The 14,058-nt window shown below is 38.6% G+C and overlaps 1 protein-coding gene and 1 non-coding gene across 2 annotated transcripts in view; both read right to left on the reverse strand.

The window, feature by feature from the left end:
- Window positions 1–14,058, reverse strand: part of LOC112718266 (uncharacterized) — a 77,416-nt gene that overhangs the window by 57,548 nt on the left and 5,810 nt on the right. The window lies entirely within an intron of this gene.
- LOC112719165 (small nucleolar RNA R71) lies at window positions 3,494–3,601 on the reverse strand. Its single transcript, XR_003161479.1, has one exon. It is a non-coding gene; the product is annotated as a small nucleolar RNA R71 (small nucleolar RNA).

Here is a 14,058-nt window from a genome sequence, read left to right on the forward strand (position 1 = left end):
CAGAGACTAAAAGGACTGCAGATGCTGTTGGATCTGACCTTCCTGCACTCGAAGTGGATTTTCTGGAGCTATAGAAGCCAATTGGGCGCTCTTAACGGGTTGGAAAGTAGACATCCTGACTTCCAGCATATATAATAGTTCATACTTTTCCCGAGATTTGATGGCCCAAACTGGCGTTCCAAATCAGCTCAAAACTGCCCGGCGTTAAACGCCGGAACTGGCACAAGAATGGGAGTTAAACGCCCAAACTGGCACAAAAGCTGGCGTTTAACACGAAGAAGAGTCTCTACATGAAAATGCTTCAATGCTCAGCCCAAGCACACACCAAGTGGGCCCGGAAGTGGATTTTTATGTCATTTACTCATCTTTGTAAACCTTAGGCTACCAGTTCTCTATAAGTAGGACCTTTTGCTATTGTATTTTATATCTTTTGATCATTTTCGATCTTAGGATCATCTTTGGACGTCTAGTTCTTAGATCATTGGGAGGCTGGCCTCACGGCCATGCCTAGACCTTGTTCTTATGTATTTTCAATGGTGGAGTTTCTACACACCATAGATTAAGGTGTGGAGCTCTGCTGTACCTCGAGTATTAATGCAATTACTATTGTTCTTCTATTCAATTCAGCTTGTTCTTGTTCCAAGATATCACTTGTTCTTCAACTTGATGAATGTGATGATCCATGACACTCATCATCATTCTCACCTATGAACGTGTGCCTGACAACCACCTCCGTTCTACCTTAGATTGGGTGGATATCTCTTGGATTCTTTAACCGGAATCTTCGTGGTATAAGCTAGAATTGATGGCGGCATTCAAGAGAATCCGGATGGTCTAAACCTTGTCTGTGGTATTCTGAGTAGGATTCAATGATTGAATGACTATGACGAGCTTCAAACTCGCGATTGTGGGGCGTTAGTGACAGACGCAAAAGAATCACTGGATTCTATTCCGACATGATCGAGAACCAACAGCTGAATAGCCGTGCCGTGACAGGGTGCGTTGAACATTTTCACTAAGAGATGGAGGTAGCCACTGACAACAGTGAAACCCTACATACAGCTTGCCATGGAAAGGAGTAAGAAGGATTGGATGAAGACAGTAGGAAAGCAGAGAGACGGAAGGGACAAAGCATCTTCGTACGCTTATCTGAAATTCCCACCAATGAATTACATAAGTATCTCTATCTTTATCTTTATGTTTTATACATACATCATCCATAATCAGTTGAGTTTGCCTGACTAAGATTTACAAGGTGACCATAGCTTGCTTCATACCAACAATCTCTGTGGATCGACCCTTACTCGCGTAAGGTTTATTACTTGGACGACCCAGTACACTTGCTGGTTAGTTGTGCGAAGTTGTGATAAATAGTTGAGATTACAATTGTGCGTACCATGTTGATGGCGCCATTGATGATCACAATTTCGCCCACCAAGTTTTTGGCGCCGTTGCCGGGGATTGTTCGAGTATGGACAACGGACGATTCATCTTGTTGCTTAGATTAGGTATTTTTCTTCAGAGTTCTTAAGAATGAATTCTAGTGTTTCAAGGTGATGTTCTTATCATCACCAAAGCTGATTGATTTTCATCAATTTAGCTCTTGAATGCAATGTCCTGCTGAAGCTTGTTCAGCCATGTCTAATTTCTTTAGACTAAAGCTTTAGACTAACATTGCATGATTCCTGGAATTCTCATTAAGAATTTTGATACCTTTATTTTCTTTTCCACTTAATTTTTGAAAAAAAAATCCAAAAATATATTTCTTGTTTGAGTCTAGAGTCTCATGTTAAGTTTGGTGTCAATTGCATGTTTCTGTTCTTTTTGCATTCATGCATGTGTCTTCATTAATCTTCAAGTTGTTCTTGATGGTTTCATTGCTCTGATTTTTAAATTCTCTTGACTTGAGTGTTTATGTGTCTCATATGCATTCTCATTTTGTTAATGTCAGTAGTATACAAACTGCTAAGTTTGGTGTCTTGCATGCATTGTTATTGATTTAGTTGCATTTTGATTATTCCTCATTATTAAAAATCCAAAATATTTTTAATTTGTGTCTTTTCAAGTCAATAATACAGAGAATTGAAGATTCAGAACATTCAGTAGAGGAATTATACAGAAAAAGCTGGACGTTCAAAACGCCCAGTGAAGAAGGCAAACTGGTGTTTAAACGCCAGCCAGGGTGCCTGGCTGGGCGTTTAACGCCCAAAAGGGTAGTGGTTTGGGCGTTAAACGCCAGAATGTGCACCATTCTGGGCGTTTAACGCCAGGATGGCACAAGAGGGAAGATTCTGTTTTCAATTCAAATTTTTTTAGTTTCAAAATCTTTTCAAAATCAAATCTTTTTCAAATCAAATCTTTTCAATCAAATCTTTTTCAAAATCAATTTCTTTCCATTTTCAAAAATACTTGCTATCAATTAATGATTTGATTCAACATTTCAAGTATGTTGTCTTTTCTGTTGAGAAAGGTTTAATGTTTGAATCATATCTTTTCTTGTTAGCCAAGTTATTAATTTTAAAATCAAATCTTTTTAAAATGTTTTTCAAATCATATCTTCTCAATCACATATTTTTTTTAACCAATCATATATTCTTAACCACATCTTTTTCAAAATAGTTTTCAATCAAATCTTTTTGATTTCTAATTTCAAAATCTTTTTCAAAAATCACTTTACTTCTTCTCAATCTTGGTTTTCGAAAATCAATTAAAGTTTTTCAAAATGTTTTTAAAATCTTTTTAAATTATTTTCGAAAATTTCTTCCCCTCTTCTCACATCCTTCTATTTATGGACTAACACTATTCCTTAATGCACAATTCGAACTCCATCTTTCTTGATAAGTTCAAACTTTCTACCTCTTCCTTCCATTTTTCTTTTCCTCTGACACCTCAAGGAATCTCTATACTGTGACATAGAGGATTCCATATTTTCTTGTTTTCTTCTCTTGCATATGAGCAGGAGCAAAGACAAAATCATTCTTGTTGAGGCTGATCCTGAACCTGAAAGGACCTTGAAGCGAAAGCTAAGAGAAGCTAAGGCACAATTCTCTGTAGAGGACCTAACAGAAATCTTCAAAGAAGAAGAACACATGGCAGCCGAAAACAACAACAATGCCAACAATGCAAGGAAGGTACTGCGTGACTTTACTGCACCTACTCCTGACTTCTATGGGAGAAGCATCTCTATCCCTGCCATTGGAGCAACAACTTTGAGCTTAAGCCTCAATTAGTTTCTCTAATGTAACAGAATTGCAAGTTTCATGGACTTCCATTGGAAGATCCTCATCAGTTTTTAGCTGAATTCTTGCAAATCTGTGACACTGTCAAGACCAATGGGGTTGACCCTGAGGTCTACAGACTTATGCTATTCCCTTTTGCTGTAAGAGACAGAGCTAGGATATGGTTGGACTCACAACCTAAAGAAAGCCTGAACTCTTGGGAAAAGCTAGTCAATGCCTTCTTGGCAAAGTTCTTTCCACCTTAAAAATTGAGTAAGCTTAGAGTGGAAGTCCAAACCTTCAGACAGAAGGAAGGAGAATCCCTCTATGAAGCTTGGGAAAGATACAAACAATTAATCAAAAAGTGTCCCTTTGATATGCTTTCTGAATAGAGCATCATAGGTATTTTCTATGATGGTCTGTCTGAACTGTCCAAGATGTCTTTGGATAGCTCTGCTGGAGGATCTCTTCATCTGAAGAAGACGCCTACAGAAGCTCAAGAACTAATTGAAATGGTTGCAAATAACCAATTCATGTACACTTCTGAAAGGAATCCTGTGAACAATGGGACTAATCAGAAGAAAGGAGTTCTTGAGATTGATACTCTGAATGGCATATTGGCTCAGAACAAGATATTGACTCAACAAGTCAATTTTATTTCTCAAAGTCTATCTGGAATGCAAAATGCACCAGGCAGTACTAAGGAAGCTTCATCTGAAGAAGAAGCTTATGATCCTGAGAACCCTTCAATGGAAGAGGTGAATTACATGGGAGAGCCCTATGGAAACACCTATAATCCCTCATGGAGAAATCATCCAAATCTCTCATGGAAGGATCAACAGAGACCTCAACAAAGTTTCAACAACAATAATGGTGGAAGAAACAGGTTTAGCAATGGCAAGCCTTTTCCATCATCTTCTCAGCAACAGACAGAGAATTCTAAGCAGAACCACTCTGACTTAGCAACCATGGTCTCTGATCTAATCAAAACCACTCAAAGTTTCATGACTGAAACAAGGTCCTCCATTAGAAATTTGGAGGCACAAGTGGGTCAGCTGAGCAAGAAAATTACTGAACTCCCTCCTAGTACTCTTCCAAGCAATACAGAAGAAAATCCAAAAGGAGAGTGCAAAGCCATCAACATGGCCGAATTTGGAGAGGAGGAAGAGGCAGTGAACGCCACTGAGGAAGACCTCAATGGATGTCCACTGGCCTCCAATGAGTTCCCTAATGAGGAACCATGGGAATCTGAGGCTCACACTGAGACCATAGAGATCCATTGGATTTACTTCTGCCATTCATGAGCTCTAATGAGTATTCTTCCTCTAAAGAAGATGAATATGTCACTGAAGAGCAAGTTGCTAAATACTTGGAGCAATCATGAAGCTAAATGACAAGTTATTTGGTAATGAGACTTTGGAGGATGAACCCCCTTTGCTCACCAAAGAATTGGATGACTTGTCTAGGCAGAAACTACCTCAAAAGAGACAAGATCCTGGGAAGTTCTCAATACCTTGTGCCATAAGCACCATGACCTTCAAGAAGGCCTTGTGTGACCTAGGGTCAAGTGTAAACCTCATGCCTCTCTCTGTAATGGAGAAGCTAGGGATATTTGAGGTGCAAGCTGCAAAAATCTCACTAGAGATGGCAGACAATTCAAGAAAACAAGCTTATGGACTTGTAGAGGATGTTCTGATAAAAGTTGAAGACCATTACATCCCTGCTGATTTCATAGTCCTAGAGACTGGGAAGTGCATGGATGAATCCATCATCCTTGGCAGACCCTTCCTAGCCACAGCAAAGGCTGTGATCCATGTGGATAGAGGAGAATTGATCATTCAAGTGAATGAAGAATCCTTTGTGTTTAAGGCTCAAGGATATCCCTCTGTATCCATGGAGAGGAAGCATGAAGAGCTTCTCTCAAAACAGAGTCAAACAGAGCCCCCACAGTCAAACTCTAAGTTTGGTGTTGGGAGGCCACAACCAAATTCTAAGTTTGGTGTTGAACCCCCACATTCAAACTCTAAGTTTGGTGTTGGGAGGTTCCAACATTGCTCTGAGTATCTGTGAGGCTCATTGAGAGCCCTCTGTCAAGCTACTGACATTAAAGAAGCGCTTGTTGGGAGGCAACCCAATGTTATATTTTATCTATTTTCCTTTGTTATTTTATGTTTTCTGTAGGTTGATGATCATGAGAAGTCACAGAATCAATTGAAAAAGCAAAAACAGAATGAAAAACTGAAAGAAAAATAGCACACCCTGGAGGAAGATCTTGCTGGCGTTTAAACGCCAGTAAGGCTAGCAGATGGGCGTTTAACGCCCAGTCTGGCACCATTCTGGGCGTTTAACGCCAGAAAGGGGCACCAGACTGGCGTTAAACGCCAGGAAAGGGCAAGAAGTTGGCGTTAAACGCTAGAAATGGGCATCAGCCTGGCGTTTAACGCCAGAATTGGCATAGGGAGCAATTTTGCTCGCCACTTGGTGCAGGGATGACTTTTCCTTGACACCTCAGGATCTTTGGACCCCACAGGATCCCCACCTACCCCACCACTCTCTCTCTTCTTCACCCATTCACCAATCACCTCAACACCTCTTCCCCAAAAACCCCTCACCTATCAAATCCCATCTTTCTCTTCACCACTCACATCCATCCTTCATAAAACCCCACCTACCTCACCATTCAAATTCGAACCACTTTCCCTCCCAAACCCACCCATACATGACCGAACCCTACCCCTCTCTCCACCCCTATATAAACCCCTCTTCACTCCTTCATTTTCACACAACCTAAACACTACTTCTCCCCCTTTGGCCGAACCACAAAGCTATTTCCTTCTCCTTCATTTCTTCTTCTTCTACTCTCTTCTTTCTTCTTTTGCTCGAGGACGAGCAAACCTTTTAAGTTTAGTGTGGTAAAAGCATTGCTTTTTGTTTTTCCATAACCAATTATGGCATCCAAGGCCGGAGAAACCTCTAGAAAGAGGAAAGGGAAGGCAAAAGCTTTCACCTCTGAGTCATGGGAGATGGAGAGATTCATCTCAAGGGTGCATCAAGACCACTTCTATGAAGTTGTGGCCTTGAAGAAGGTGATCCCCGAGGTCCCTTTCAAACTCAAAAAGAGTGAATATCCAGAGATCCGACATGAGATCCGAAGAAGAGGTTGGGAAGTTCTTACCAACCCCATTCAACAAGTCGGAATCTTAATGGTTCAAGAGTTCTATGCCAATGCATGGATCACCAAGAACCATGATCAAAGTGTGAACCCGGACCCAAAGAATTAGCTTACTATGGTTCGGGGGAAATACTTGGATTTTAATCTGGAAAATGTAAGGTTGGCATTCAACTTGCCCATGATGCAAGGAGATGAACATCCTTACACTAGAAGGGTCAACTTTGATCAAAGGTTGGACCAAGTCCTCATAGTCATTTGTGAAGAGGGCGCCCAATGGAAGAGAGATTCAAGAGGAAAGCCGGTTCAATTGAGAAGGCATGACCTCAAGCCTGTGGCTAGGGATGGTTGGAGTTTATCCAACGCTCAATCATTCCAACTAGCAGCCGGTCCGAAGTTACTATAGACTGGGCTATCATGATTCATAGCATCATGATTGGAGAAGAAATAGAAGTTCATGAGGTTATATCCCAAGAACTTTATAAGGTAGCGGACAAGTCCTCTACTTTGGCAAGGTTAGCCTTTCCTCGTCTCATTTGTCACCTCTGTTGACATCCCCATTGATGAGGACAAGCCCATCATTAAGAAAAGGATGGAGCAAACAAGAGACCCCTCTCATCATCAAATCCCTGAGATGCCTCAAGGGATGCACTTTCCTCCACAAAACTATTGGGAGCAGCTGAACACCTCCCTAGGAGAATTGAGTTCCAACATGAGACAATTAAGGGTGAAGCACCAAGAACATTCCATCCTCCTCCATGAAATTAGAGAAGATCAAAGAATCATGAGAGAGGAGCAACAAAGGCAAGGAAGAGACATTGAGGAGCTCAAGCACTCCATAAGATCTTCAAGAGGAAGAACAAGCCGCCATCACTGAGGTGGACCCGTTCTTTAATCTCCTTGTTCCTTATTTTCCTGTTTTTCGAAAATTATGCTTATGTTTATCTATGTTTGTGTCTTTTGATCATTAGTGTCTTAGTGTCTATGCCTTAAAGTTATGAATGTCCTATGAATCCATCACCTTTCTCGAATGAAAAATGTTCTTAATTGAAAAAGAGAAGAATTGCATGAATTTTGAATTTTATAACAGATTAATTATTTTGATGTGGTGGCAATATCTTTGTTTTCTAAATGTATGCTTAAACAGTGCATATGTCTTTTAAATTTGTGGTTCATGAATGTTGGCTCTTGAAAGAATGGTGAAAAAAGGAGACATGTTACTGAGGATCTAAAAAATCATAAAAATGATTCTTGAAGCAAGAAAAAGCAGTGAATACACAAAAAAAAGAGAAGGAGAAAACGAAAAAAAAAAAGGGAAGAAATGAAAACGAAAAAAAAGGGAAAAAAAAAGAAGAGAGAAAAAGAAAGAAATAAAGTTGTGATCCAAGGCAAAAAGAGTGTGCTTAAGAACCCTGGACACCTCTAATTGGGGACTCTAGCAAAGCTGAGTCACAATCTGAAAAGGTTCACCCAATTATGTGTCTGTGGCATGTATGTATCCGGTGGTAATACTGGAAGACAGAGTGCTTTGGGCCACAGCCAAGACTCATAAAGTAGCTGTGTTCAAGAATCATCATACTTAACTAGGAGAATCAATGACACTATCTGGATTCTGAATTCCTAAAGAAGTCGATCATTCTGAATTTCAAAGGATAGAGTGAGATGCCAAAACTGTTCAGAGGCAAAAAGCTAAAAGCCCCGCTCATCTAATTAATGCTGATCTTCATAGATGTTTTTGGAATTCATTGTATATTATCTTCTTTTTATCTTATTTGATTTTCAGTTGCTTGAGGACAAGCAACAATTTAAGTTTGGTGTTATGATGAGCGGATAATTTATACGCTTTTTGGCATTGTTTTTAGTATGTTTTTAGTATGTTTTAGTTAGTTTTTATTATATTTTTATTAGTTTTTAGTTAAAATTCACTTTTCTGGACTTTACTATGAGTTTGTGTGTTTTTCTGTGATTTCAGGTATTTTCTGGTTGAAATTGAGGGACTTGAGCAAAAATCTGATTCAGAGACTAAAAATGACTGCAGATGCTGTTGGATTCTGACCTCCCTGTACTCGAAGTCGATTTTCTGGAGCTACAGAAGCCCAATTGGCGCGCTCTCAACGGCGTTGGAAAGTAGACATCCTGGGCTTTCCCGCAATATATAATAGTCCATACTTTACCCGAGATTTGATGGCCCAAACCGGCGTTGCAAATCAGCTTCAAAACTACCCGGCGCTAAACGCCGGAACTGGCACAAGAATGGGAGTTAAACGCCCAAACTGGCACAAAAGCTGGCGTTTAACTCCAAGAAGAGTCTCTACACAAAAATGCTTCAATGCTCAGCCCAAGCATACACCAAGTGGGCCCGGAAGTGGATTTTTATGTCATTTACTCATCTTTGTAAACCTTAGGCTACGAGTTCTCTATAAGTAGGACCTTTTGCTATTGTATTTTTATATCTTTTGATCATTTTTGAAATTAGGATCATCTTTGGATGTCTAGTTCTTAGATCATTGGGAGGCTGGCCTCACGGCCATGCCTAGACCTTGTTCTTATGTATTTTCAACGGTGGAGTTTCTACACACCATAGATTAAGGTGTGGAGCTCTGCTGTACCTCGAGTATTAATGCAATTACTATTGTTCTTCTATTCAATTCAGCTTGTTCTTGTTCCAAGATATCACTTGTTCTTCAACTTGATGAATGTGATGATCCGTGACACTCATCATCATTCTCACCTATGAACATATGCCTGACAACCACCTCCGTTCTACCTTAGATTGGGTGGATATCTCTTGGATTCTTTAACTGGAATCTTCGTGGTATAAGCTAGAATTGATGGCGGCATTCAAGAGAATCCGGAAGGTCTAAACCTTGTCTGTGGTATTCTGAGTAGGATTCAATGATTGAATGACTGTGACGAGCTTCAAACTCCCGATTGTGGGGCGTTAGTGACAGACGCAAAAGAATCACTGGATTCTATTCCGACATGATCGAGAACCAACAGCTGAATAGCCGTGCCGTGACAGGGTGCGTTGATCATTTTCACTGAGAGGATGGGAGGTAGCCACTGACAACGGTGAAACCCTATATACAGCTTGCCATGGAAAGGAGTAAGAAGGATTGGATGAAGACAGTAGGAAAGCAGAGAGACGGAAGGGACAAAGCATCTTCATACGCTTATCTGAAATTCCCACCAATGAATTACATAAGTATCTCTATCTTTATCTTTATGTTTTATTCATACATCATCCATAATCAGTTGAGTTTGCCTGACTAAGATTTACAAGGTGACCATAGCTTGCTTCATACCAACAATCTCTGTGGGATCGACCCTTATTCGCGTAAGGTTTATTACTTGGACGACCCAGTACACTTGCTGGTTAGTTGTGCGAAGTTGTGATAAATAGTTGAGATTACAATTGTGCGTACCATGTTGATGGCGCCATTGATGATCATAATTTCGCCCACCACTCAGCTTTTGAGGAGGAAAGAATTTATCCAAGAAGGCCGTGACCAGCTTCTCCCAGGAGTCCAGGCTGTCTTTAGGTTGTGAATCCAACCATATTCTAGCTCTGTCTCTTACAGCAAAAGGGAAAAGTATGAGTCTGTAGACTTCAGGATCTACTCCATTCGTCTTAACAGTCTCACAGATCTGCAAGAACTCAGTTAAAAACTGATAAGGATCTTCAGATGGAAGTCCATAGAACTTGCAGTTTTGTTGCATTAAGGCAACCAGCTGAGGTTTCAGCTCAAAATTATTGGCTCCAATGGCAGGAATGGAGATGCTTCTTCCATCAAATTTGGACGTTGGCTTTGTGAAGTCACCAAGCATTCTTCTTGCATTATTGTTGTTGGGTTCGGCTGCCATCTCCTTCTCTTGTTCTAATGTTTCTGAAAGGTTACCTTTAGATTGTTGTAATTTAGCTTCTCTTAGTTTTCTCTTCAGAGTCCTTTCAGGTTCAGGATCAATTTCAACAAGAGTGCCTTTTTCCTTGTTCCTGCTCATATGAAAGAGAAGAAAACAAGAAAAGAAAAGGAATCCTCTATGTCACAGTATAGAGATTCCTTTATGTTAGTAGAAGAAGAAAGGGGGGAAGACTGAAGAAGAATGGGTTCGGATTTTTAGATGAAGAGAGGTGAAGAGAAGTGTTAGTAATTAAATAATTAAATAGAATAAGAAAAGAGAGGGAGAATTTCGAAAATAATTTTGAAAAAGGGGTTAGTAATTTCGAAAATTAAAGATAAGATATGATTAAAATTAAAATTTAAACAATTAAAGAGAATTTTTGAAAAAGAGATAGGTATTTTCGAAAATTAGAGAGGGAAAAGTAGTTAGGTGGTTTTGAAAAAGATAAGAAACAAACACAAAATCAAAGAGTTAGTTGAAAAAGATATTAAAATCAAATTTGAAAAGATAAGAAGATAAGTTAGATAAGATATTTTGAAATCAAATTTTGAAAAAGATAAGATAAAAAGATAAGAAGATAAGATAAAAAGATAAGATTTTTAAGAAAAAGATATTTTGAAAAAGATTTAATTTTTAAAATCAAAATTAATTACTTAACTAACAAGAAACTAAAAGATAAGATTCTAGAATTTAAAGATTGAACCTTTCTTAACAAGAAAGTAACAAACTTCAAATTTTGAATCAATCACATTAATTGTTAGCATAATTTCGAAAATATGATATAAAGATAAGAAAAAAGATTTTGAAAACAAATTGAAAAAGAATTTTTTGAATTTTTCGGAAAAGAGGAAAAATTGGAAAAGATATGATTTTTGAAAAAGATTTTGAAAAGATAAGATTTTTAAATTTTTGAAAATTTGACTTGACTTGTAAGAAACAACTAATTTTGAAAATTTTTGACTAAGTCAACTCAAATTTTCGAAAATCATGAGAAAAACAAGGAAAAGATATTTTTTATTTTTGAAATTTTAATTATGAGAGAGAAAAATAATTAAAATTAAAACGTCATAATTGTGTTTTTCTCTTTTCTTTTTGGATCAACACAAGGAATGCATGCAAGAACACTATGAATGTCAAGATGAACACCAAGAACACTTTGAAGATCATGATGAACATCAAGAACATATTTTTGAAAAATTTTTGATGCAAAGAAGACATGCAAGACACCAAACTTAGAAATCTTTAATGCATGGACTCTAACAAACAAAAAATGCATATGAAAAATAACAAACAACACAAAACAAGAAAACATCAAGATCAAACAAGAAGACTTGTTAAGAACAACTTGAAGATCATGAAGAACACTATGAATGCATGGAATTTTCGAAAATAATGCATAAATTTTAAAAACATACAATTGACACCAAACTTAAAAATTGACTCAAGACTCAAACAAGAAACACAAAATATTTTTGATTTTTATGATTTTATGATTTTTTTTGTATTTTTATTATATTTTTCGAAAATAAAGTTTGGAAAAACGAAAAAGAAAAGAAATATTTTGAAAAATATTTTTGAAAAATTTTTGAAAAGAAAATTACCTAATCTGAGCAACAAGATGAACCGTCAGTTGTCCATACTCGAACAATCCCCGGCAACGGCGCCAAAAACTTGGTGGACGAAATTGTGATTCATATGTTATTGCATTTCGTAAAATTCATTGCTTTTTCTTTCCCTGGCAATGGCGCCAAAAACATGATGCCAATACCATGGTTTACAACTATGTGTGGTCACAACTCCGTTCAACTTAACCAGCAAGTGTACTGGGTCATTCAAGTAATACCTTACGTGAGTAAGGGTCGATCCCACAGAGATTGTTGGTATGAAGCAAGCTATGGTCACCTTGTAAATCTCAGTCAGGCGGATAATAATTGATTATGGATAAGTTCGAAAATTAATAATAAACAAAAAATAAAATAGGATAGAAATACTTATGTAGATCAATAGTGGGAATTTCAGATAGGCGTTTGGAGATGCTGTGCTCCTCTTGAATCTCTACTTTCATATTACATTCATCCAATCCTTCTTACTCCTTTCCATGGCAAGCTGTATGTAGGGCATCACCGTTGTCAATGGCTACATCCCATCCCCTCAGTGAAAATGGTCCTATGCTCTGTCATAGCACGGCTAATCATCTGTCGGTTCTCAATCAGGTTGGAATAGAATCCCTTGATTCTTTTGCGTCTGTCACTAACGCCCAGCCTTCAGGAGTTTGAAGCTCGTCACAGTCATTCAATCCTAGAATCCTACTCGGAATACCACAGACAAGGTTAGACTTTCCGGATTCCCGGAATCCTACTCGGCATACCACAGACAAGGTTAGACTTTTCGGATTCCAATGAATGCCGCCATCTATCTAGCTTATACCACGAAGATTCTGTTGGGGAATCTAAGAGATATGCGCCCGGCCTAAGGTAGAACAGAAGTGGTTGTCAGTCACGCACGTTCATAGGTGATAATGATGATGAGTGTCACGGATCATCACATTCATCAAGTTGAAGTGCAACGAATATCTTAGAATAGGAATAAAGAGAATTGAATAGAAAGTAATAGTAATTGCATTGAAACTTGAGGTACAGCAGAGCTCCACACCCTTAATCTATGGTGTGTAGAAACTCCACCGTTGAAAATACATAAGTGAGAGGTCCAGGCATGGCCGAATGGCCAGCCCCATGATCTGAGAACTAATCGTCCCAAGATGTCTAATACACTAGTAAAAAGTTCTATTTATAATAAACTAGCTACTAGGGTTTACAGGAGTAAGTAATTGATGCATAAATCCACTTCCGGTGCCTACTTGGTGTGTGTTTGGGCTGAGCTTGATCTATCCACGAGCTGAGGCTTCTTTTGGAGTTGAACGTCGAGTTATAGCGTGTTTCTGGCGTTCAACTCCGGGTCGTGACGTGTTTCTGGCGTTTGACTCCAGACAGCAGCATGTACTTGGCGTTGAGCGCCACTTTACGTCGTCAATTCCCAAATAAAGTATGAACTATTATATATTGATAGAAAGCTCTGGATGTCTACTTTCCAACACCGTTGAGAGCGCGCCATTTGGAGTTTTGTAGCTCCAAAAAATTTATTTTGAGTGCAGGGAGGTTAGATTCCAACAACATCAGCAGTCCTTTTGTCAGCCTTTTTCAGAGTTTTGCTCAAGTCCCTCAATTTTAGCCAGAAATTACCTGAAATTACAGAAAAACACACAAACTCATAGTAAAGTCCAGAAATGTGAATTTAACATAAAAACTAATGAAAACATCCCTAAAAGTAGTTTGAACTTACTAAAAATTACCTAAAAACAATGCCAAAAAGCGTATAAATTATCCGCTCATCAGTATTCTAAATCTACCTAACTTACTCAATTTCAATCCACACCTATCACCAAACCATTTCTCCATTTTCTCCATCCCTCCATCATCCATAATGCAACAGGAACAAACAACCAAACAAGTTCAAGCACAAGTAATGAACAGATAATACAAGTAGCAAATATACAAGTAGCAGGTGATATATATCAATTTGGCATTCCCAATTAAGGCATAGAAAAAAAAGCACACATGCATATGATGAATGTCTATCCTACTGGCTGTGAGCTCACGTGCCGGTTATTTTGCCAGAACCCGACACATCTGGTAGCCAACCCAGACATTGGTCTCTACGTTGTGCATCTCTAGGAGGATTATAAATGAAGGAAAGTGTCTTTTCACATCG

This window comes from Arachis hypogaea, chromosome 10 (genome assembly GCF_003086295.3).
Source record: "Arachis hypogaea cultivar Tifrunner chromosome 10, arahy.Tifrunner.gnm2.J5K5, whole genome shotgun sequence".
NCBI classification, from domain to species: Eukaryota; Viridiplantae; Streptophyta; class Magnoliopsida; order Fabales; family Fabaceae; genus Arachis; species Arachis hypogaea.